This window comes from Bidens hawaiensis, unplaced genomic scaffold (genome assembly GCF_021521415.1).
Source record: "Bidens hawaiensis isolate Kalapana, Puna unplaced genomic scaffold, B.hawaiensis_p1.1 tig00002181_1, whole genome shotgun sequence".
Classification (NCBI taxonomy): Eukaryota; Viridiplantae; Streptophyta; class Magnoliopsida; order Asterales; family Asteraceae; genus Bidens; species Bidens hawaiensis.
This window is the reverse complement of record NW_027491116.1, coordinates 245,170-270,985: the sequence shown is the minus strand read 5'-3', so window position 1 is coordinate 270,985 and position 25,816 is coordinate 245,170. Positions and strand designations below refer to the sequence as shown.

Below are 25,816 nucleotides of genomic sequence, written 5' to 3'. Positions count from 1 at the left end.
TTTGATAAGTTTTTAAATATAGACAATATAAACAAAGGTTTTGTAAATACATGGATTATTTATAAAAATTCACCATGGTCCCCGGCAACGGCGCCAAAAACTTGATGTGTGCTTGTAGTATGAAAAGTTGTTAGTTTTTCAAAAGAGTTTAACTTCACACGTAGTCGAGTTTTAAATTTATAAAATGATTTTTATCTTAACTAGACCACACACAAATAGGCAAATGTATCTATCGTAGTATAGTATGGGTAAGAAGCAAGTATTGATCCATGGACACACTTGTTTGATTTTTACTACTAAACCGTTGCATTTATTTTAACCTGAAGTGAACATCATAGTGGTTTTGGTTTAACAAGTAAATTTCAAATGAATTTAAAAGCATAAATTAAAAGACAATATTTTTTGGATTTATATATTTTATAGAGATGATCAAGGATAAAAATGGATCATCTTGGTTAAAACTCCTATTAACTTGGTTTAACAATTAATTAGTAAACATGTGATATGTACTTTGGTAATTAAATGTGGGAATAACACTTTATTCCTATGTCATGTTATTATATGGTAGTTAAAGAAAGAGATATGCATAATTTCGTGATCTCCACAAAACATCATTTTATGTAAGCAATTTGGTTTATATTAAGTATTCATAAAATAACTTACTTTAAAGACATTTGCCTACCATTGTCAGTGTTCCCATTTTAAAGATGATTAATTACTACTGATACTTCGTTTGGTCCATGTTTATATTAGTATTTATGTTTTATCAACCTAATCCTTACAAAAATGGCAGTTCCCTGACTTATCATCAAGCTCGGTACTTGGTGTCTCTTTTAGGATTTATAGTTTATTAACCAAGGCCTTACAAGAATGGTAGTTCCACGGCTCATTATCAAGCTCGACACTTGGTGTTTGTTTTAAAGATGATATAACATTCCTCATCAAGTGATAATTACAACATAATCTTTACTATTTATAAATCAATCACATGCTTAACCAATATTATTAGACTTTAGTTAAAACTAATTATAAACCAAGATGGTAACATGAAAGTTTAGCCAATACTATGCATAATGTTATACATCAAAGTAATAGATACTAACATAATCAAATTGAAACCATCTAACCAATTTGGATGACTAATCTTTAATGCTAATAACTTCTTACAAGAGCTTAATCTCCTTGATCTTCACAAGGTGAATGGATGGAATAATTCCCTTATTAATGGTGGTGAAAGGAGGCGAGTGAAAGAATTAAATGGAGGTTTTGCGTATTAAGTGTGTATGCATTCAATGAAGAATGCAAGGTATTTATAGGCTGATTAGGGCCTTTTAACACGTCCAATGTTGATGTAAACACGGTCTTGTTTTGTCTGATAGTGTTAAATGCTCTGTCAGAAAGTGCAACAGTAGAGAGGACACGACCCGTGTTGAGCTCCAGAAGCTTCCATTTGAATTTATCTCTTGTACTATCACCATGGGCGTGTTGATGTCAACATGGCCCGCCCTTTCATCAGTTTTTGTCTTTTCCTCTTCTACTTTCACCATGGGGTATGTTGGTGTCAACATGGGCCATGTTGTTACTTCTGAATTTTGTTTTTTCCTCGTATGCTGTAGCATGGCCATGGGGTGTGTTGTTTCATGGGTCATGTTGAGTCGTTTCTCACATTTTTCTCCGTTTTTTTCGTATATCAACTCATTTTATTTTTTAAGGCTATATTTACCTAGAAATAGAAATTTTAATATTATTATTGATATTATGCCTTTTGAAGATATTTTTAGTGCTGAAAAGATGTATAATTTTATATACATCAATAGACAACCAAACCAATTGAGATGTCAAAAACATTAAGAGTTCCAACGGTAATATCATCAAGGGTTTATAGAAATCTAATACGATAGAATAAATAGAGGGGTTAGGATCCCTACCTTAAATGATTACTTGCAATGGTGTAAAACTTGTGGCCTAGTGGTAGGTAGGATTGGGTTCTCTAGTGGAGACCCAAGTTTGATTCCCACTTGGGTCACTTTGGATGGATATTTGCAATGAAGGATTTGAGCTAGGCCTTGCGAGGTTGTCAATTTAAATCCCGAGCCTGCCCGGGTTTTCATCCCACCGTATGTTACGCCATAGAGTTATGTTTTTGTGGCGGCGCAATGACTGTCAAGTGGCAGTTGATGGTATGATTTTCCGGGAAAACTCCCAAGCCAAACTTTGAAGTCAGTGTGGGCCCAGTTTGGATAAAAATGATAAAGATTGTAAAACCTAAAGGTTTCAGTCGGAAGAGAGAGAGAGAGAGACAGAGAGGGAGAGGGAGAGAGAGAGAGAGAGAGGATTAAAGTGGCTTAAGTGATCAAGCCACTTACAAAAAATTATAAATCCCCATTTACAACCTGATTAGAATTCTCTTTACCTTATCATGAGCTATCCTTTCATTTGGCTTTTTTAAATAGTTGATGTGCTAAAAGTAGTTATATAAAAACACGCTAATCTAGACACTAAGTAATAAATTCTAGACTCTTAAACTTAACTAAACTACTAACCGGCAAGTGAACCAGTCGACTCTAGTACAGCTAAGTAGGTCCGGATATCGAACCCACGAGACTCTTTAAATTACGTTTACTAGCTAATTAGACTCGACTACAAAACACGACTTATTATTTATATTTGTTTAAGGGGGTTTTTATTTAAAATACTAAATTAATACTATAATTAAAACTATTTAAGAAAGCAAATAAATTAAACGAAAACATAGTTTGTTATGAAAATAAGATGATAATGAGAAAACTACCTAGGCTAGACTCCCCTAAATTTTGGTAATGAATTGACTCGGGAAAATATTTAGTTATGGACTGGAATCGTCAAATAGACACTTATAAGAAAAACCAAATAGGACCCCTGACCCTTCTCAAGAGAAAACCTATGGATTTCTAACAAGTTTTAACGCACACCAGTATTAAAAATCAAGTTCGCTTACGGTCACCCAATTGTTTACAATTTAGTTCCTTTATATGAAATCCTACCTTACAGCGCCGAAATCAAAGGCAGTTTAATATATCGAATTGATTCAATAGACAATAATTAAAAAATCAAACCTAGACGGACTCCTTACGAAGAACTAAATCTAGCAAGATCAAATAATAAAGATCTATCAATAACCTAGCACCTTACAGATTTAGGTTAGCAGCACACTTAGGTTTAATTAATTAATAATTATTATTCCTATGATCTTAATGCATATCAATCATAAAATAGTCAAAAACACAAAGTAGATGACCTAATAGCAACCTATCATAATGACAAACAATAATCTAGGCAACTATGGAATAATAACAATTAATCAAACAATCCTAAATATCCATATGCATCAATTTAATATGATTAAACCTTTTACTAAATCATAAAAATCATAACGATAAAAAATCCCAAATCAAAACACAACGTCAAAATAGGTTCATCATAAGCCTAGGCAGTCTATAATTTTTAGCTAACATCATAAAATAAGACAAAACAATAATAAAGGAATTCATGGTGGAAAACAAAAGAAACGAAAGATTAAAGGCGATAAAACCCGTGGTCTTCGTTCTTGGATGATAAGCACACCACCTATGATTCCGAGCCTTCAAAACCTCCAAAAGATCACCTCTTGAGCTCCAAATTTTGTTTATGGCCTTCAGGTTACGATTAGGGTTAAGTTTATGAGTGTTTATATAGACTTTTAAGGCCCATAAACTTAAAATTAGTAGAAGATTCTGTAAATCTAATCCCATAAACTTAATATTTGTAGAATATTCTAGAAAACTGAGCCCAAAGTCTTAATATTTGTAGAAGATTCTAGAAAACTGAGCCAAAAGTCTTAATATTTGTAGAAGATTCTAGAAAACTGAGCCCAAAGTGCCGCGCGACGGGCCTTCTCCCATTTTGCTTGTTTTCGCCCTCTTTTTGACATGGTTGAAACCCGGAACCTAAAATATTCAAATAAATTAGTAATATACAAATTCTAATAAAAACCGAACGAAAACTAATAAAATATTATATTAAATATACAAGGGATTTATATATATTAGTAAAGGATTGGCCAGTACATGGGTAGCACCCATAAGCGTCCCTTCCTCCCATAAACTTTACTGTCACCGTATGCTTTTATTGCAATAATGTCGTAGTGTTCAATTGGATGTGTTCCTTTAAGAGAAATCAATTTATTTTTGGTTTTATTTTAACAACGTTTGGAACTATCCCAAACACCCTAGTGAGCTTTCTAGTGACAGGATGTCAATTGTCCATATTGATTTTGACGCTTCAAAACTGATTCACCCTATAACACCATCAAGGAGGAAACCAACCACTATGACCTCAAGGATCTCAAGCCTTAACCATCATTCTCGTGTCATTGAATCATAAAGTTAATTATTTTATTGGTTTCTAAATCATGATATAGAACTCATTAAAATTCTAAACCATGGCTTCTATAAAAGGATAAGTTGGACAATGCGGGTTAAACTGGGTATTTAGGTAATGATCAAACCTCAACTACAATTAAAAATAAAGCCTTGGAGCGATAATATAATTATTCTCTTCCCATAGTACCATTGTTTCTTGTAGCACCACCATTATGTATTCGTAATGATGAAAGTATGGGAAGGATAGCATTATATATAAAAGTAAAGTCTGAGAAATAAACGATGTCTTATGATATAAAAATCGTACTGATTTGATTAAATAAATACAGAGACGATAACGATTTCCTTGAGTATTGTCTTACAATATTATTATTCTTTAACTGATCCTTGATCTCTCTTTCTCTACATATACACGGACATGCATATATCTATGTTGGTGTAGAAATTTTTTTGTTTATAGATGCATATATGGTACATAACATGTATACACACATAAGTACATATGAATTACATAGGAAGGATCATATAGAAAGGGTTTTTTTAGTGAGAAATATAAGAACCAATTAAAATTGAGTAATTAAAAATTAATAATTAAAATATCCAGGGCAATATTGTAAAATCTTATATTTCTAATTCCTGTAATCATGCTTTGTTACGTTACATATTTTGTCAATCTCTTAAGCTATCAATCAGGCGGTTTGAAAATAAGTGTATTTTGTTATCAATATTTCAAGATCGATTATGCTATCAATCATGCGTCGGAGATCAGGGTATTTTTCCAGAGTTCGATTATAAGAAAGGACTTTAATTCCTTCGCCTTCGACATTCAAGTTTTTTCACAATTGGGATGGACAATTCGGTTGAACTAGGTACGTATCTCTGTTTTTCAGTTTTTATTGTTCAATTGCTTTGCTATGGTTAAAGGTTGTAATGCACAAATAACAAATTGTTGTCGATTGATAAAACCTTTGTGTTGTCACAAGAACCAAGCCCTTTATTGCACTAGGCACTAGCCATTCACATGTTTTGTTTTTGCGGTTGTCATGTGTGTTGTTATGACATACACAATCAATAAGCTGAACATTCAAGTTTGTTAAACTTGTGTTGTTTTAAAATGTTTTAAACCTAACCTGCAGTTGTGTGTTGGTTACTTGATTTGCATATGCTCCTTGTTGTAATGCACATACTTGCTAACTAAAAACATTAAGGGTTGTGGGTAGACGTGCACAAATCGGGTTCAACTGGAAAACCCGAACCGGTTCGAAACCGGTTTTTTCACAACGGGTTGTAAAATGGAACCGGTTCCAATCAAGAACCGGTTCGGTTCCCGACCCGAACCGATGCCCAGATATGCTAACTTTTAAGAACCGGGTAGGGTATGAACCGGAACCGGTTTTAACGTAAAAACCGGTTCCACCAGTTTTTTTTGAAATTTAAATATTATAGCCGTTAGGAACCGGTTCCAACGGCTATATAGCCGTTTTTGACCGTTGGAACCGGTTTTTTAACTACAAATAGGTTATTTTCTTACTATAAATAGCAAGGTTTGTTCGTGTACTTGTTAAACCAATTCCAAAACTATAAAACACACTCTAAACCACAATTAACCTTAAATCGACAACAAATGGCAACTAATGATGACGTTGTTATGGTGATCGAAACAACAAGATGCCCCGATGTTTGGGTTCATTACGATTTGTGTCTCATGACCGACTCACATGAGTTGGCACGTTGCAAATATTGCTCGAAGTTTCTTAAAGCAGGGTCCAACTCGACATTACGAAAACATACGAATAAGTATTGTCGAGAGAAAAGAAGGTTGGAAGCTAAAAACGGAAGTGGGAGAGTCGTCCGGCTCTACAACCCAAAAATAAGTATTCCCGGATTAAAACGACGGACTTTGTTTTTTATGTTTTAGTTGTTATGTTTAGTATCGTTTATGTTTTAATAATGTTTGTAATAGTTATTTTTTAAATAAATAAAATGTTCGTCGTTATTAAAAAAGTAACAAAAATTAATCATGAGTAACAAAAGTAATTATAATAAAACAAATCAAAACTAAATATTAGTTGAACAAGTTACAAATAATTTTACCAAAACAAATAATTACAACTCTTCTTCGTCTTCATTCTCGTCTTCACCCTCGTCTTCGTTATCGGAAGAAACCCCGTCCTCCGCCTCCTCATCATGAATATGACGCTCTATTGGTATTTCGTCTTCAAAGTTCGCCTTGTGTTGTACACGATCCACCGCATCCAAATGGTCCTTTAGGCAAATGCAAACCTCTAGAGACTCGGGAGTTAGTTTTGTTCTTCGCATAGATAACACCCTCCCACTAAGAGAAAAAACCGATTCGGAAGCAACCATTGAGGCTTGTACGGCAAGCAAATCACGAGCCATGGCGGATAGAATTGGAAATTCGTTTTGTTTACCTTTCCACCAAGCCAACAAATCAATATTGCGAATTTCGTCGACCGTTGCGCCCTCAACATAGTTTGCTCCACTATATCGACCAAGTTCGCTACTTGGTGTGTTTCCTCTTTGCCTCTTAGATGCCGATTCACGAATCCCATTCATCAAGTTTATAAGTGGGTCATTGCACGGCCTACTAGTTGTTGTTTTTTTCACAAAAGACGATCTCGTGCTTGGACCATACATTTGAAAATAATGGTCATAAAGGTCTTGAAGGTTTTTGTTGAACTTGTCCTTCGCTTCCGTCGACAACTTCGGGTCAATCTCGTGCATACCTAAGTTGTCGAATATTTCCTCAATCGTTGTTTCAACCCCATTAACATTCCAATAGGGGTTTAATGCGGCGGCACAAGTAAAGACCGGCGGTATGTTTTCAAAATATTTTATGAACTTTTCTTTCATCACCGCAACAATATTTTCGAAGAGTTTGTTCTTCTCCGCAAAGCTTTTAAAAACACAAGACATATAGTACAATTCTTGCAAAACCCAACAACTAGTAGGGTAATAGACTCCCGATAATTTTGTTGTTGACTTTTTGAACACGTCAAGATACTCCAACAAATAACCGACTTGGACCCAAACACTTTCCGGAAACATATCGGTCTCGCGTTCTTCAACAAGATTGTTATGAAAAGCTTGTAAAGTTTGGCGTTGGGCAAAAGCACACTTTAACATATGACAAGTTGAGTTCCAACGGGTTGGAACGTCCCAATTCGGCCCCAAATACTTTCTTTCAACCGACTTGCAATAGTTCTTATATTCAGGATGTCTTCTTTCACCACTTTTGAAGACATCTTGTAACATAAGTCTAAAGTATTTTAAATCATCACAAATGTTTTCATTGTCAAGACCTATTTGAACAACCAAGTTGATGATATGTGCAACACATCGGACATGAAAAAAATCCCCGAAACAAGGTGGTGAATATTTAATGATAAATTTTTCAGCCGCCTTAGTATTGTTTGAAGCGTTGTCAAACGAAATCGAAAATATTTTATTTCTCAAGTTGTAAGTCGTTATAACTTCATCAAGTAATTCAAACAATTTTTCGGCGGTATGTGGGAACGGGAAGTTTTCAAAAGCGATGGTGCGTTTCATCAATTGCCATGTCACCGAATCAACCCAATGAGCGGTGACACATATGTATGATTCGGGCAACCCGTGTGGTGCCGACCAAACATCGGTAGTTAAACTAACCATGGCTTCTAAAGAATGAAAAGACTCGATTAACTCTTTTTTAGCACACTCCCACAACCTGATACAATGACGTCTTAAGGTAGTACGACTTACATGTGTGTATCTCGGTTGTAGAGTTTCGCGAATCAACGACGTCATCAAAGTGGTTAAACGGAAAACCTCGTTGAATAACGAACTTTGCCATTCTATCTTGAACTTGAGTCGTGTTGTAACGAAATAGTGTACCATCTTTACCCAAGTCAATTTGATCGGTCGTGCCAATCCCTTTCAACGCCTTGCAATATGGCTTCTCGATGTGCTTTCTCAAAGTAGAGTTGGAATCGTGCTTTAATATTGAACCACATAGTTTGCAACGAGCCTTTTGATAACCTTCGTCATCCACAATCAAATCCCAATTCTTCCATATGTCTTGGTTGCGGTTATGGTTGACTACCGTAACAACCCTTGGGTCCTCCGTAACAGGAACGGGGGCAACAAAAGCACTCTTCTTAGCCTTCTTGTTAGTTTTTTTATGGGTGCCATAATAATATTTAGTTGGATGGTCGGGTAAAGGAACGGGTTTGCTAAAGGAGTAGTATTTTAGTTTGTTTTTGAGTTTGGTGGTGAAACAAGTGGTGGAAACAAGTTATATATAGGTTTGGGCATCAAAAACCGGTTCCAGCGGCTATATTACCGTTGGAACCGGTTCCAACGGATCTATTGTCTCAAAAACCGGTTCCAACGGCTATATTACCGTTGGAACCGGTTCCAACGGCTAATTGGTGTCTAAAAAACCAGTTCCAACGGCTAGTTTGACTTTTGTTTGAGTCGGAACCGGTTTTTCCAGGTACGAACCGAACCGGTTCCAATTAAGAACTGGGTAGGAACCGGGTTTGAACTGATACTGACATACAAATAGGAGAACCGGGTACGATTTTCGGGTACAAAAATACCCAAACCGGGTAGTGTACCAACCGGGTTGGAACTGGAACCGGTTCCGGTTCGGTTCCACCAGTTAGGTTCCGGAACCGGTTTTTTTGTGCACGTCTAGTTGTGGGTTGTTTAGCCATCATGTGTTGTTATTTACAGATTCATCCTAAATGTAGACTACCACATATTAGGGAGGCCCCGATATTAGGTATGTGTTATGTTAGAACCATACCTGTAAGATTAATAATATAGATGTTTCTTTTCAAATTTTGTTGTTTTAATTAAATTAGTTTCACTTGTTACATAATGTGGTTTATTTTAATCATCACCTAGTGCTGTTTTTTGTTTTCATATGTTACATAATGTGTTTTTTCAGAGCCATTTGTTGAGCAAGATGCTAACGAGAACTATGGTGTTGGTATAGTTTGAACATCACCTAGGTCGGGTATGAAGTATTATACTCCAGGTGTTCCACTTTCAAAAAGGCCACAGATCGATATGATATATCAAACCCTTGATCAAGCTCTTGCATTCTACCTTAACTACGCCAAACTCGGTGGATTCACAGTTCGAAAGACCACACAAGTAACCAAGCATGGTTTGATAACACTAAAATATTTTGTTTGTTCGAAAGAAGGTTATAAAACTTTTACTAAAGTTAATACTTTGAACGATCCGGAGGCTTCGGATCCTACAAAACAACGTCGTAATAGGCCCTCTATTCGAACCGGATGTCACGCACATTTGAAGCTTTCCTTTTCTGAAAACAACACATACAAGGTTTATGCCTTTTTGGAAGAACACAACCATCCACTAATCGAGGCTTCAGATTATCAGTTTACGCGTGCAGCCAGACAACTCACATATGTAAAACAGGAAATGATAATGAGTTTGTCAAAAATGAATATAGGACCTGTAAAGGCCTTCAATTTCATGAGAATACATTACGGTGGGTTTGAGGAAGTTGGCGTTGCTGCTAAGATTGTAAGAACTTCAAAAGGAATATTATTCAGTACATTGGTAAGTATGATGCCCAAATGGTTGTTCAAAGATTGATGGATAAAAAGGAGTATCTGCCTGATTTTTCATGTGAGTACACTACTGGTGATGAGGGAAAGCTTGTTGGTCTTTTTTGGGCTGATGAAGAAATGAAACATAATTACCTTACGTTTGGGGATGTAGTGTCCTTTGACTCAACGTTTCGTTCAAATAAGTATGTTTTCCTTACTTCTATTTTCAATTATTACGCTTAATTATATTTTCACTTGTGCTGGTATTAGCTTACACTTTTCTATAGGTATGACATGGTGTTTGTCCCCTTCACTGGCATTGATAACCACCATCGCAATATAACTTTTGGCGCGGCATTGTTAGCGTCCGAGACCACTGAGTCGTATAAGTGGTTGTTAAAAGTCTTTAAGAAATCGATGGGCAGTGAGCCTCGTGTTGTTGTCACCGACCAAGACGCGACTATGAAAAATGCCATCCAACATGTCTTTACTAATTCGCGACACCGGTTGTGCATGTGGCACATTATGCGAAAACTTGCAGAAAAGGTTATTAATTATATTCAATTATATTAAACACTTTTGTGATACACATGCTTGTAAAACCAACTAAATATGTTTTTTTATCAGGTTGGGAGTAGTTTAACAAAAGATAAAACCTTCAAGCAAAGGATTTGTGACATTGTATGGATTGATTCAATTGAACCTGCTCAGTTCGAAACTGAATGGATGAAGATCATGCTGGATTTTAATTTAACAAGGCACAAATGGTTGACTGATATGTACTCTATGAGGAGTGATTGGATTCCCGCTTATTACCGGCACGAACCTATGTCGGGGATCATGCGAACAACATCACGGTCCAAGAGTGAGAACCATTTTTTTGGTTAAGTGTCTAATAGTAGCCTAACGCTGGTTGAGTTCCTAAATCATTTTGAAACTGCAATGGAATATCAAAGATACAAACACCAAAAGAATGACCACGACACCCGTGACACAAATCCCGATTTTATCAGTGGTCTTGAAATCAAGAGACAAGCGAACATGATATACACACGAAACATTTTCAATGATGTACAAGAAGAAATTTATTGTTCTATTCATAGATGTGCGTCTATGGCCGTCTCTCTAGTTGGCAATTTTAGAAAGTTTTCCATTAAGGACAAAGACGTTGTTGGCAATGTCTTGTTTGAGGTATACGTCATCTTAACTTATGTACATTTGTTAGATATCATATTTGTTTCGACTACATTAAATTTGTATTGTTATCATACTGATATTTTCCTTTTTTTAGGTGCACTTTAGAGAGGTTGATATGGTTCTCAAGTGTAGTTGCCATAGGTTTGAGCAATATGGGTTGTTATGCAGACATATATTTTACGTGCTCAACTTTTGCGAAGTTAAGGTCTTTCCAAAACACTATGTACTGAGGCGATGGACAAGACAAGCTGTTCCTAGATCATCCTTACGATTACACAATACGAACGAAAAACTAAAAAATGTTCAAGGTGCTCAAGGTGTTGTCCGTGACATCATGGTAAGTGTTGAATGTGTTGTTTAGCGTTTGATAGGCAAAATGGATGAGCTTTCTTTGTTTAGTAAATTTATACAAGGATATATGGGTCAGGCAGATGAGTCTACATCCGCATCCCAACCTGAACCCAACAATGACCGGATTGCTAACTTACTTGGAATTAACCAACCTTCTGAAGACATCGTTCGTGTTCCAGTTGGAATTAGAACTAAAGGTTGTGGGTCTAAGAAACGTTTCAGGTCCATTCGTGAGCAGATAACAACCAAACCACCACAGAAACCGAGGACATGCCAAATATGTGGGTCTGAAGAGCACGACAGGCGTACATGTGACAAGCATCCAAAAAATTAGCCCCTGCCCTACATCATTTACTTTAGTTGTTTCTTTTACTTCCGTTGTTTCATACAACTTTTTGTTTATCTGCATTGATCTTATGTTTTCTGGAATAATATTATTACTTGGTGTTACGACACGTGTTAATTTTAAATCAGTTTCTTCTTCAAATCAAATGTGTTTGCATATTATATATTAAACATATATGTCGTTTACCCTTTTGTATCAATGTCTAATGATATGTGCCAGTTTAATCTTAGCTCATGCTCTATTTTTGTCAGCTTAATTTTTTCGTAGTAGGTGATATTTTTGTGTTTTTGGACCAAAACTATCAACAACCGGGTCAACCACCAGTTACATTTTTGGGGCATACTTGCAGCTGCATTTTCATCAACTAGTTTATTCGATATCGATCTACGGTTTCCTATGTCATTTTCGCTTACATGCTATCATGTGGACACACTATTCATGGTGCTGAATGGTACTTGTGTGCTGCATGGTCTATTGGATTATTCATATTAATGAAACTCATATTTTGCACGGAAGTAATATGAATGGAACTCATATTTTGCACCACACTTTTGCTTTCTGTTACAAAACTTATGAGTACAACAAAAACAATTAATAGTTGCATCATCTATTCTCAGCTTAACTCGGCCAATACTTTGTATTTGTGTCTAGCACGGCGTCCTTTTCATAACTTCAACTTGTCACAAAGCCATTTGAATATTAACAATAATCGTCACATAAACATTACTTGTTTTAAACTAATAGCATTATTAATAAACCCCAAAACATAACATTCCGGTTATTCAAAAGATGCGAAAACAGACCAACTTCAAAAAACACTTTTTAATACTTGCATGAATCCACCATTCCAGTCACAGCGCCCTTTCAACTCTCTGATATATCCTTTCAAACACGCCTTCATCCAGCTTCTTTTTAACACTATCATCCATCCTAGCATACTCACGAACTACTTTAATCACTTCATCCCTCAAAATGTTAACATCAGCAAGCAACATTTTTGACATATACTTCAATCTCGGATCATTAAGCTGATTTTTTTGCATCTCTGACTCAGCCGCCAGACCAGTATACCAATCTTTCAATTGCTTACCCTTATACGTTTCCATGTGACGCATTGTAAACACACCGCAGTCGACATTATTATTCAGCGTCCTCCAACCCATCTTTAGTCGTGCTTGTTTACTACATCTAAGCCTTTGCGTAATAGGATGACGTATCTCCGCCAAGTAATCACAGAAAGTGTGTTGCTGTTTATTTAAAAAAAACACTATTAACAACGTATTTACTTCTATTTTTAACTACCACACGTCCACGAATGTGTAACAAACATACCATGATTGGCGGTTGTTTTGAATCAAACGCTTCATCACCACCAAGGTTGTCTAGCACGTCCACCTTCGCGTTTTTCATACCGAAACACATAACATAGAAGTGTTTCAAATGCAGAACAGGAATAAACACCAAATCGTATTCATTTATACTATCCCGACCTACTTCCTTCAAGTTATTTTGCATGTTTGTTCTGAATACGTGGAGTCTTTGGTTGTCTGAAACGCTTTCATCAAGCTCTGCCACACTCTGTGCATGTGTAACATATTCGTTATTTATAACAAACATTAACATGATAAAACAAGGTTTATTTTTTAAAATATCAAAGACAGCAATATATAGATGTTTTGTGAAACTCATACCAGCGTGTTTGGAGAACAAAACAATCTTGATGGATCATATCGCATCCGAAACTTGTCATCTTGTTCAATACCGACGCCCAAGACCTTACCACACTCACATGAACAGATATACCCGGATACAAGCTCTCAAACGACACTCTTGGAACAACGGCACTTTATTTAGTCTGAAACACAAAGTTCCTGCACAAAAGATAAAACCATATTACCATTTCCCAAGTACACAACCAACAACAAACCAATTAAATTATACCACTCGTCCTTGTTTGAAGCAAATATGGTGCGTGCAACATTCTCCTCTGAGCTTGTCCGTTTCACCACCAGCATAACTTTCTTGTTAGCAAAAGGCGACCTCATATTGTCTGGCAGATTTATCGGACGTAATGGTCGTTTACCATCCACTTGATTAGGTAATTCATTTTGGACATTGTATGGAATCGGACAAACAGGCGTTCTCGGTGTTGCTTTGCCCTACCCCTGGTACATTTTTTATTACGTTTACACACATCACACTACACCACAAATTACCCTACCTAAATAGCTAACGTACCTGGTCAGCATCAGGTGTTAGTTGCGACACCATAAGGTCGAACGATGGCCTGTCAGTCGCTGGTGTTGTTTTTAAATTGCTATCACCTATTACCGCATTAATTTCTACTTCGCCAACATGATCCATAGGCGCAGTTGGTGTTGTTTTTCCCTGCACCAGCAACACAATTTACTACGCTCAAACCAAACGCAATAAAATGCACACTGCTATATATAAACAGTAACATCACCTGGTCATCAGCAGCTGTGCGTTTCGACATCATCACGTCAAATGTCGTCCGGTCAGTTGATGGTATTTCATCGAAATTCTTACCTCCTGTTACTACATTTTTTTTAACTTCATCAACTTGATCAAGCAAAGAACAACTAATTTGTGTAGTCTCAAACATTAAATTTGTTTCAGCCTCCTTTACGGTCTCCTCTTCTTCTCTACATAATTTTTCTCCATCCTTACTGTCCCCGCTTCCAGTGTTAACCATATCCTTTTGGTTGTACCTGGTCAACCTAGATTCCCACTTAAGTGTGGCATTTCTTATACCTTCATCACTCTCATCTTACTTCCTGCTTCTCGTATTATTTCCTCGACATAACCCACTAAATCATCAAGTTGAAAACCTTTGCTTCAATTAAGCATTCCCATTCCTATAAAGACAATTAGTTTTACAATCAGTGCATCAATCCATCACTTCACAGCATATTTCTAATTCACATACCCATATAACAAATTTACCTTTTCATTTTGTGGTTTGATCAATTTGGAAACACATGGAGGCGTGTTCTCAGTGTACCCAAGATCTATCAGCTGCTCTATCACATTCTCTATGTCTTGTGTTGTTATGTTGTTCCCATCATCCATGCTCATTGAGACAAACCCGTCATTAGCATCTCGAGCAGTTATGTCAATGTTATCTTCTTCTTCGTTACCGTCTTCCAATACAGCTTCACTTCCCTCTGCTCCCCTCTTTGCCGGAACATCTGTTTCTTGATTTTCGATACCCACCATCTTTTTACACTTACTCGGGTTGCGGTTTGTTTTTTTCACCCAACTACTAAAATGTGTACCATCGTTCTCCATATCACTTTGTAGTTTTTGGAAAGCCACAACATCATAGTGTTGTAGCGCCGGTAAACTTGAATGTATTTCCTTACCTTAATCGTGCGCGTACACTAGCTGCCAAAACCAACAACACATTAGACACACGTAATATTAATTAAAAATACAACATACTGCCTTAACTTACCGCTAGTAGTGTCAGCGGTCCATGGTAATGCTCTCTCCCATTCCAGCCTTTTCTCGTTCTATTCAAACATCATCATCATCATCATCATCATCGTACTCAGTATATCCCACCAATAGCAAAGCTATAGTAGGGTCTGAGGAGGGTAAGATGTAGACAGCCTTACCTCTACCCCATAAGGATAGAGAGGCTGCTTCCGGTGAGACCCCCGGCTCGATAGTAGTTTTGCATCAAGCCTTGGACATAAGGCACATAGCACTCAATCATCGGGACACCGGCTGATCGGTGCATGTACCCTTGTCTTTTGGCTATCAACGCCACTACATGATGCTTGATTAACCGTCCGTCACTTTTAACGTTATTTTCACGAGATTAGTAAAATATCGTCAAAATTAGTGCAATTTCACTTTTGCCCACCCGAGGGTTCACACATATATACATCATATGTGCGCACCGCAAGCAGGGCTAACTCGTTCTATTCAAACATGTTATCAAATAGCTACACCAATCAAACCCCGATATGTCCACATTAATGTGCATCCATTTCACAAACCTCAAGTTCACCTATGACTCTTTGGTACACGCTCCCATCACGGTATTAAATGCTATCAAAAAATTGAGCTTGAACAACCTCCTGGTGTCGCTTGAATTCTTCATCATACATTTCAACTCAATAATAGTTTTCAAACCTTTTCTATCACCAAAATGTTCCATCCATTCTCTAATCACAGGTTCATTTAAGTTTGTTTTATTTGTCTCCATCACAGCACTCTTCCCCATGGGAATCCCAAGTATGTCGTACACCATTTCTTTGTTATTTGTATTTTATGTGTACCAACGTTCAGACAATTGGTTACGCAATCATAATTTGTCAGCAACCAATACCCCAGCTTTGTTGGAACCTGCGATATCTTCAATTGTTTTATCCCACCAAAACCCATTTCAACAACGGTTTTCCATTGATCCTCGGTTAGGCCATCCATCATCTCGCAAAGGTTTAACAACGGATTCCTAACCCGAATAAGTTTACCATCCATACGAGCGTAGGGAACTCCTACAGTTTCTACAACCCTTTTTACCTTTCCTTGTTCTACATCTTTTCGTTTCCTCACTGGAGCTTGGAAGTCATCATCTGAATCATTAGTAGCAAACGTAACACGTTTGCGTGGGGTTGTCACTCCTGTCATCAATACATTACATCCAACATTAACAAACCAACCAACGCATCTTATTTATTTAAAATATATTAACCCCCAAAAACAAACCTTTTCCACCGGGTTTTGCTTTTTTGTTGCTCCCAACTTCAGTAACACCACATTTTTGCTTCTTTGATGTTGAAGAACCCACATCTATCATGCATCGCGCCCCTCTCTTTTTTGGCGCTGACGTTCCACTAGTAACCACACACATAGCAGCTCCTACAAAATATAAAAATTAAAGACAAGCCCTTATTATTGTGTTCATTTCCTATGGTTTTAAATAAACAGTACTCGTCAAACAAACTAAACACGCACCTGCTACTTGCTTCTCTTTTGTGGTTTTCGATCCAACACTTTCAACCCCCCCTCCCCTTTTTTTTACAAACTGACCGCCCAGCATCATCCACAACTCGCGGCCTTTGCTTTTTCGATGTTGACGATCCAACATTAACCACACATCTCCTAGCTCCTACAACTTATAACAATAACAGTAACACACCTATTAATGTGTTCGTCTCATTGTCTTACACATAAACATAACGGTTTGCGGCAAACTATAACCTTACCTGCACTTGGCTTCTCAGTTGTGGTTTTCGCTCGAACACTCAGCACTCTCACCTTTCTTTTTAAACCCAAACACTCAGCACCTCCTACAAATTTAAAAATTTTATTATAACACCATCTTTGAGTGCAAAAAAAAATAAACACGTGCCTGTTACTTTCTTCTGACTCGTGTGTTGCAGTCCATCAATAGCCACTGCCTCCTTTCTTTTTATTACAGATTCACTCCTTGCATCTTGTCCACCTTAAATAACAGAATATCAACATCTTTTTCTAAAAAAAAAAACTGTTTGTTGCAACTACACATACCTTGGTTCTCGCTTGTCAAGTCAGTTGGATTTGAGGCCGTGTTTTTGCATTTGCTAAAGGACGTCATTAACGCAATCCTATCGCTTTTTCTTCTAACTGCTGCACAAAGTTTAAAGACCGGGTCATACAACATCAACTTTCCGACAAAGGAAATAAGCAACACAGCCTACCACATATCTACAAACACAAATCCAACAGATACACAAAACCACAACCACGAGACAACTAACAACAACACGACTTCCGCTACATTAGACACAAGCTTATTACCAGCACAAGGAAATCGAGCAACCACACACACCCACACTAGCACACACCCACACCAGCACACACAACAAACAAACTCCGACATCACCACAGTCAATGCAAACAGCACCACCATAATCCAACACCACGTACACAAACAAGCTCAAACAAGCAACACCAAAAGACACACGACTTTCCTGTCCAAACCAACACACAAACAACAACACGCTAAACAGCTGTCACACCCCGACCAAAGGCGGAACATGTCGGGGTACAACGTGATTGGACAAATACACAAGACACTATTTAAAGTGACAATATTCATTTAACTCATTTTATTTCAACAAATCGATAAACAACACTTCTCGTCTACACAAACAAACTGAATACAAGTAATAATTATATTGTTCGTTTTGCTAATATCCTAAAGGTCTTGGTAACGTTTTCCGTCAAGCACTCGAGTCAACAAAAGTCAAACCTGTAACATTTCATAAAATAAAGTTTGTCAACACAAAGGTTGGTGAGCAATTCATAAGTTTGAGCATATAAGTGTATAGTATGAAAATCCACAAAACTTGTATACAAAACAATAAATAAGAGCTATAAACTGGAATAAATAGTTATCGCTAAACAAGTTAGCGACACCTAGCTATTGGCAATTAGTATAGGATTTTATGACAGTTGCTAATAAGCTTACATTAGCACCACCTAACTACAAGGGGATGCCGAGTAGTCTAGGATTTATAGTTATCGTTAATAGCATACGTTAACGACACCTTGCCATTGCCAAATGGTATAGGATTTATAGTTTCACCATCCAAAAGCTGTAAACACATAGTCAAATAAGCATACAACACCAAATCGAGCAATTATTCAAGTAAGGTATACAATCACGTTTGTGGGTTGAAGATGCAAGTAATTAAAGCTTTTAGTTTGATAAGTATGAAATGTCACCCCAAAACGAAAGATGGAAAAAGGGGTATGAAAGTACTCACCTCGATTGATGAACCGATAAATAAATAGATAAATAAATGAAGCTCGAACGGTAAACGAACAGATCCGACTTGAAACGATAAACACCTTAGCTAAAATAAATAATGTAATATATATTAATGAACTTGAAGCCATAATGAAACTATATTGGAAACATTGAATGAGACGGTTCGGTTGTTAATCGGGTTACCGGTTAATTTGTTAACGATTAAGGACTCACACTTAATTGATAATTAAAATAAAAATAATATTATTTTATTGAGGCCTTTAATTAGCTAAACTAATATTAAAAAGGACAAGATGGGTTTTTAATCAATGGTTCGGTTTTATAAAAAAATGAATTGATAATCAAGTTTATAATAATATTATTAATGATAATGATAGTAATGATAATAATAGTTTTAAAACATGTTATGAATATATATATATATATAGATATATAAGATAATAATGATAATAATAATAATAATAACAATAATTATTATTAATAATACTAATAATATTAGTTTAAGAATAACGATCTTAGTATTAGTTAAAATGTTGTTGATAAAAATAATAATAATAATAAATAATATTGATAGTAAATAATGATATTATACTCGATGTCGGTTTGATTTCTAAACGAATTCATAAAATAGCTATAATGATATTATTGCTAATAATTGATGATAATAATATGAAGATAATAATAAGATGATCTTTAATAATATTAATAACTTTAATATTTATAATAATAATGATAATAATAATAATAATAGTGTTGTTAAAAGATAATAGTAATAATAATAATATTAATAATCTTGTTAATAATAATAATAATGATAATACTATATCTAGTTAATAATAATCTTTACATATTTATGTTAATACTAATAGTAATAATAAATTTATTAAGTATAACAAGAAACAATACCAAAAACCGATCTAGGATGACCCGAACCCGAGACCTCTAATTTAACAAACGTACCAACCAAACCGAACCAAAATAACTAAACCCAAGAACTTATTATATCCATTTCCCGGGTATTCATCTTTTACCCAATTCATACCAACAACGCAAACCCGATTCGTTTCAAAGTATTTGACCAAAAACATAACCGATACTACCAAGCCAATTATTAACAATCTAATTCTGACAAATCGATATATGAAAGATTAACAATACCAAAGCCCAAATTATATACCTTTTTCGTGTTCACGAGTTGTGGTTCGATATCGGGAAGCAAACGAACCGAACCCGCTGGAGACGAAGCAACAACAGCCGCCGGAAAACGAAGGCTGAGAGAGAGAGAGAGAGCTGCGAGAGAGAGATAACACGGAGAGAGAGAGAGAGAGAGAGATAGAGTGAGCCGAGAGAGATAGAGAGAAAGCCGAGAGAGATAGAGAGAGAGAAAGCCGAGAGAGACAGAGAGGTAGAGAAAGAGAGAGGGAGCGACTGAGAGAGAGAGTTGCGGGACAGAGTGACCACGGCGGTTGGTTTTCCAGTCGCCGGAAAAAGAGAAGGAGGGGAGGCTCGCCGGAAAACGAAGGGAGAAAGGGGAGGGTGGTGGCTGCGGTGAACAGGGGAGAGTGAGGTGGTGGTGCGGTGGAGAGGTGGTGGCCGACAGCTTCTTCGCCGGAAATCGGTTTCGCCGGAAATCGGTTGGGGGGGGGGGTGTGGCGGCTGGTGGTTATAATAAAAATAGGGTTAGGGTTTTTAATATATATATGGTATATAAATGTTACATTTTAGCCCCTCAAGTTCTAATTGTTTTACAAAAATGGTATAAAACTTAATAAAAGTTAATATAGGTTCAAAAATGGCAAAGATTACCCCTTACAACTTATAAACTAATTTTTATGTTAAATGAACAACGATTTGTACACACCTACATGATGGGTTTGAAGTATAACTTATTAAAATAAAGCGTGAAAGAAAATCGAAATCCGAATTTGACGAATGTCACAACAGCTTCCTTTCGTATTCTACCCAACACACTCACAACACAATAATAACAACACGACAGGCTCCAGGCATTCCTATCCTACCCAACACACTCACACCAACACGAAAACCACAAGCCTTTCCTATCCTACCCCAACACACTCACACAACCACAAGCCTTTCCTATCCTACCCCAACACACTAACATCAACACTACAACCTTCAGGCTTCCCTATCCTAACCAACACCCAACACCAATTTCCCCAATCACTCGACCCAACCTCAAACGCCTTCCAGCACACATAAAAAAAACAAGGTTAAACACAACGAACACCACGGAAAAAGACACACCGGCCACACTTATTAACAGCACAATCACACAATAACAAGCAAAATACCAAACAATTAACGGCAATTTGTGCATATCGAAAAACTAGGGTTTTTTTAGCTGAATTCTGAAGGAATAAGACACACTTACTTGTACAAATCCCGTCGATGATCTTTAATTCTCTCATCTTTATCTCCAATTGTGTTCATATGAGGAGTGATATCAGCGCTAACGTTCGGTAAGATGACTGTCATTGAAGACCATTGACCAGCCAGATTTTAAGCCTCCCATTTTTAAAACCAACACGCTTTTACGGTTTTGCCCTTTTCTAACTGTTTTGATAGTAAAAAACATTTTGTATTGGCTGGAAGAATCTCATCATTTGGATCTACTAACACATGGTTGAGATTATTTCCTACCATTCCTACCCAACACTCATTTTCTACAATATCCGAACTCATGAATTACATAGGTATGTAAAGTGCAATATTGTTTTTTATTTGATACATAGATAAGTATGGGCTTAAGCCTAAAATGTTTTGGGCCGCATTTAAAAGATATACATGTAATAAGATATTAATATGTAATTTGATCTTTTGATAGATAATGTTATTGTTTATTGGAATCGTTCTAGACCGTGGCCCTCTTGATTTTGGTTCAAACCCCTCCACTGCACTTATTAGCTTTTCATATATTTTAGTATTCATTTTAGTGTGGGCAGGCCATCTAGGCCAAAAAAAAGACCAATTTACTTTAGTGGCCCACAATATAAGCTAATAACTATCATACCAGACCCAAGCACTATTATAAACCTAATTCTCCATTCAACAATTTATTAGCACCACTGCCGCCGTTGTTTAGAACCCTAAATGGTAAAGATTATTTGACAATGATAGACGAAAAGAAACATCATTTCAAGGAAAGCATTCCTTAGTTCTTGTTTCGTTACCTGTATCTTTTCTATCTTCTTTGGAGTTATTATTGTGAGAGAAATCCGTTTTGATTTTATTTTATGTTTTCGATTTTTTTACAAATATAGCAGGCTTACTTTTAATTGGTTTCATGATATAGGGAAGTGAAGAACACATACATAAATGACTCACAACATGATGATTGTTCATAGCTATTTGTCACTATGGAGGATGATGTGACCCAAACGAAGACGGGTCAATGGGAATGGTGTATGGTGGTTGGAAGGCATATGGTGCTGTCCGTGATAACATGTAAGCCTATAAACGAACACGAACAAAGGTAGGCATGCTCGTGTTCGTTCATTTAACTTTAAATGAACACGAACACGGACACTTAATCGAACACACATTTTGTGTTCATGTTCTTTTGTTAAAAAAATGAAAATATTCGTGTTCGTTTGTTTAAAATCTAAACGAACAGTTCATGAACATAAATGAACAGTTCACTAACATAAACGAACATAAATTTACATAACTCAACAAGGATAAATGGTCATAAATTAACATATGTGAACAAATATAAATGAACACAAACAAACAGAAAGGAACATAAATGAACACACTTAAATAAACGCAAATGAACAAATATAAAACCAAAGTACATGACTCGTCTAGATAATATTTAATTATTTTCTATTAATACATAATCGAGCATAAATGAATATTAATAAATGAGCATAAACAAACGACCATAAACAAACGTTCACAAACATAAATGAATGAACGAAGCATGTGTTAATGTTCGTTTGTTTAATTAAAATAACACAAATTTGTTGTTCATGTTCATTCGTTTATTAAATAAATGAACTTCCCGTCGAACGGTTCACGAACAGCTCATCAAATATTCCGTTTGTTTACAAGCCTAATAACATTCAGTCAAGCTTTGGCTCGGCTCGTTTACTCCCTTATATGCATGCATCCTATGATTTAATTTTTATTTATTATGCTTGTAAATAACATAGGTGCCCAAATCTCAAGCGTCTGGTGTCACCTATGTGGAATCACTCACAATGCCAAGCAGATTATATCCATAGGACTTCATGAAACAAGTTTCCAAACACTACAAGACTTCTCAGAATTTAAAATCATAGGCCCATGTAACATGTTATTTGTTCGAACCCTCATATGGTGTGTCCCAAACCTCAATGTAAGGCCCCGTTCCCGGTAACCCTACTTTGGTGTTGGATTTACTCATAAACACAGTTCTAAAATCAGAGTTAATTAAAACTTTCGCGGAATAATTAAACATTCACCATCATATTACAAAAACAGCAATTCTTGTCTCAAACAAAGTTGAATTGTCTTAACATAACATCACAATTCATAATACTTCTATTCCAAGATGCCAGTCTCTCCAGTCCCTGCCATGTGTCCCTCCTCACGCCAGCTGCCTCAGCCTATTTGCCTACATGCATACTAAAAGTCAGCTACACTGAGTGAGTTCTAGTTTAACAGCTTACAGGATTATTCTTACACATTCTTTCATTTACATACAAATATTATTTGTACTACTCTTACATTATTCTTACACATTCTTACAAACATACAATTATACATACATTCTTGCACAGATATTATAAGGGTCTGCCACCCGAATTCTTGGTCAGATATTATAAGGGTCTGCCACCCGACTTCTTGCACCGATATCGTAGAGTCGGCCACTCTATTCTTGCCCAGGTATTAGAAGGGCCTGCCACCCTGACTCTTACTATTCTTGCCTAGGTATTAGAAGAGCCTGCCACCCTGACTCTTACTTCACATTCCTTCTAGATTCTTACAAACATGTTAAGTTAAACAACTAACATATACAAGTTCTAACCTCTTTCTTTCATTCTTACATTAATCATTTGCATTAATCACATCGATATATATCTTTTCATTCTTGCATTAATCATTCACGTTAAGTACATAAGTATATATGTTACTATTCTTACAAGCATGCACACAGCCCCTAAACCATCTCAAAGAGAAATGGGGCTAGAACTCACATGGAGACGATTTCTCTCACCGTCAATGGTAATGCCCTTCCTTAGCTGTGCACGGCTAACTGTACAATACATTACGCGCGTCAATTATCCATTACTACTACTTCTTACATCTAAGTTAATTAAACCCGCAACTAACGGAGGTCTGGGGGCAGCGCCCCTGGTAGCGGGGTCTAGGGGCGGCAGCCCCTAGCAGGGTCCAAGGGGTAGAGCCCCTCGGAAAAATTTTATTTTAGTTAATAGGTCCTTTAACAAAATGCATCAGAAAATTAATTTCATGGAATTTCGCTTCGCATGACTTTTTCGCTTCGCATAAAATCTTTTTCGCTTCGCATGACTTTTTCGCTTCGCATGAAGCCTTTTTCTCTTCTCATGACTTTTTCGCTTCGCATGGTCATGGGATGCGAAATCCTTATTTCGCTCACATAGTCATGCGATGCGAAATATTTATTTCGCTTCTCATAGCTGTGCGATGCGAAGTCGACTTATGTGAAAATAACCTTCTTTTCATTACTTTTGACATTTTAAGCCAAATTGCTCTGTTACTCATCTTTAGGACTCGATTTTTACCTTTTTTATGGGTTTTGGGTCGTACCAACTTTGTATACCCGTGTTTTATGAGGTCCGAACATCACCTTTTTGTCCTATATCATACCCGTGAGGTTATAACTCACCAAGTTTATGTTTTTCTTACATCTTACAACCTGATCTACTAAGATATCGATTTGCATGTCGAAATCAACCACAAAACTTAACCTTGTTGGCCAAAACTCACCTTTGGCTTCGGGTTCGGTTCGGATCTGAACAACTCGAGGATCTGGACGTGTTCTTGTTGTTTGAAGACACTTGAACGCCAAGATCTTCCTTACTTTAGCCCGGATTCGGATTCGGGTCTTGAGAGAGAGTATGTGTGTGTTCTAGGGAGTGTGTGTGTGTTGTGGGAAGAAAATGGTGAAAGGATGGGGGATGGCCTTATATAGAGGGCTATGGACCCCACCACCCACTTCCTTTACCAAACCCAATCCTTATCCAAACACTTAACACACGACTAATTTAACGACATACAGTTAACAACAAAACTTTCCGTTATTTATTATTTAACAAAATTTGGATGTTACACTCAAAGTGTTAAGCCTTCGTTGTTCGTTTGTTTACTTGGGCGCGCTTCTACTTATCCTAGACGGGTTAAAGAACCTTGAGGTGCTTAGCATATCTCATTGTATCATTGGAGACGCATTGCCAACGCCTACAACTACACTTGAGAAGCCTGATGATTTGGTTATAAAAAAGGGTAAGCAGTTACGTGAGTTCTTGACAGATGTTACATGCATCATGTGCCAGAGGACAAGGAATGATGAGGGGATGCTGAGGTGGTTTAGGACTATAGGCATGAAGAAGGACTATGGAAAGAGGATGAGGTGAAGTCTCTTGCTGTTTGAGTTTTTAAAATCAGGTGGTTCAAAGAGTCTTTTTTTTTAAGTTGTGGATAAAAAGAGAATAAATATATGTTAAAACTTATACATAGGTCACACCACCCAACTAAGAGAACTATAAGAGATGCTTAGTTGCTGCCATGCATATATTATATGATGTTTAGAAAAGTTTTATGCAAATCAGTGATTTCAATCTAGAGATAGCTGAAACTTTGGATGCTAGTGCGGATGGGATGTTGGTGAAGTATTATAAAGATTTTGATCAATTAGAGGTCTTAGATAATGCAAGAATCCTCATCGATTAACACTAAGCAGCCTGTGCGTGGGCCACCGCAAAAGAAATTGAAGCAGTATATAAATATTGTTATATGCTAGTTTTCATATGTGTAGGCTAGATTAAATTTCAGTTGTTACGTGTATTACGATAAAAACCCAATTGATGTTCAAACTAAGTACATGATTGATGTCGGTTCAAACTAAGTACATGATCATAGAATACTTGTGAAATAT

General features: G+C 36.6%; 2 pseudogenes; both read left to right on the top strand.

Moving 5' to 3' along the window:
- The first annotated feature begins 9,407 nt into the window (after positions 1-9,407).
- Positions 9,408-11,870, top strand: LOC143609215 (protein FAR1-RELATED SEQUENCE 5-like; annotated as a pseudogene).
- Positions 11,871-22,052: 10,182 nt separating this feature from the next.
- LOC143609206 (F-box/LRR-repeat protein At3g48880 pseudogene) lies at positions 22,053-25,312 on the top strand (annotated as a pseudogene).
- The last annotated feature ends 504 nt before the right edge of the window (positions 25,313-25,816 follow it).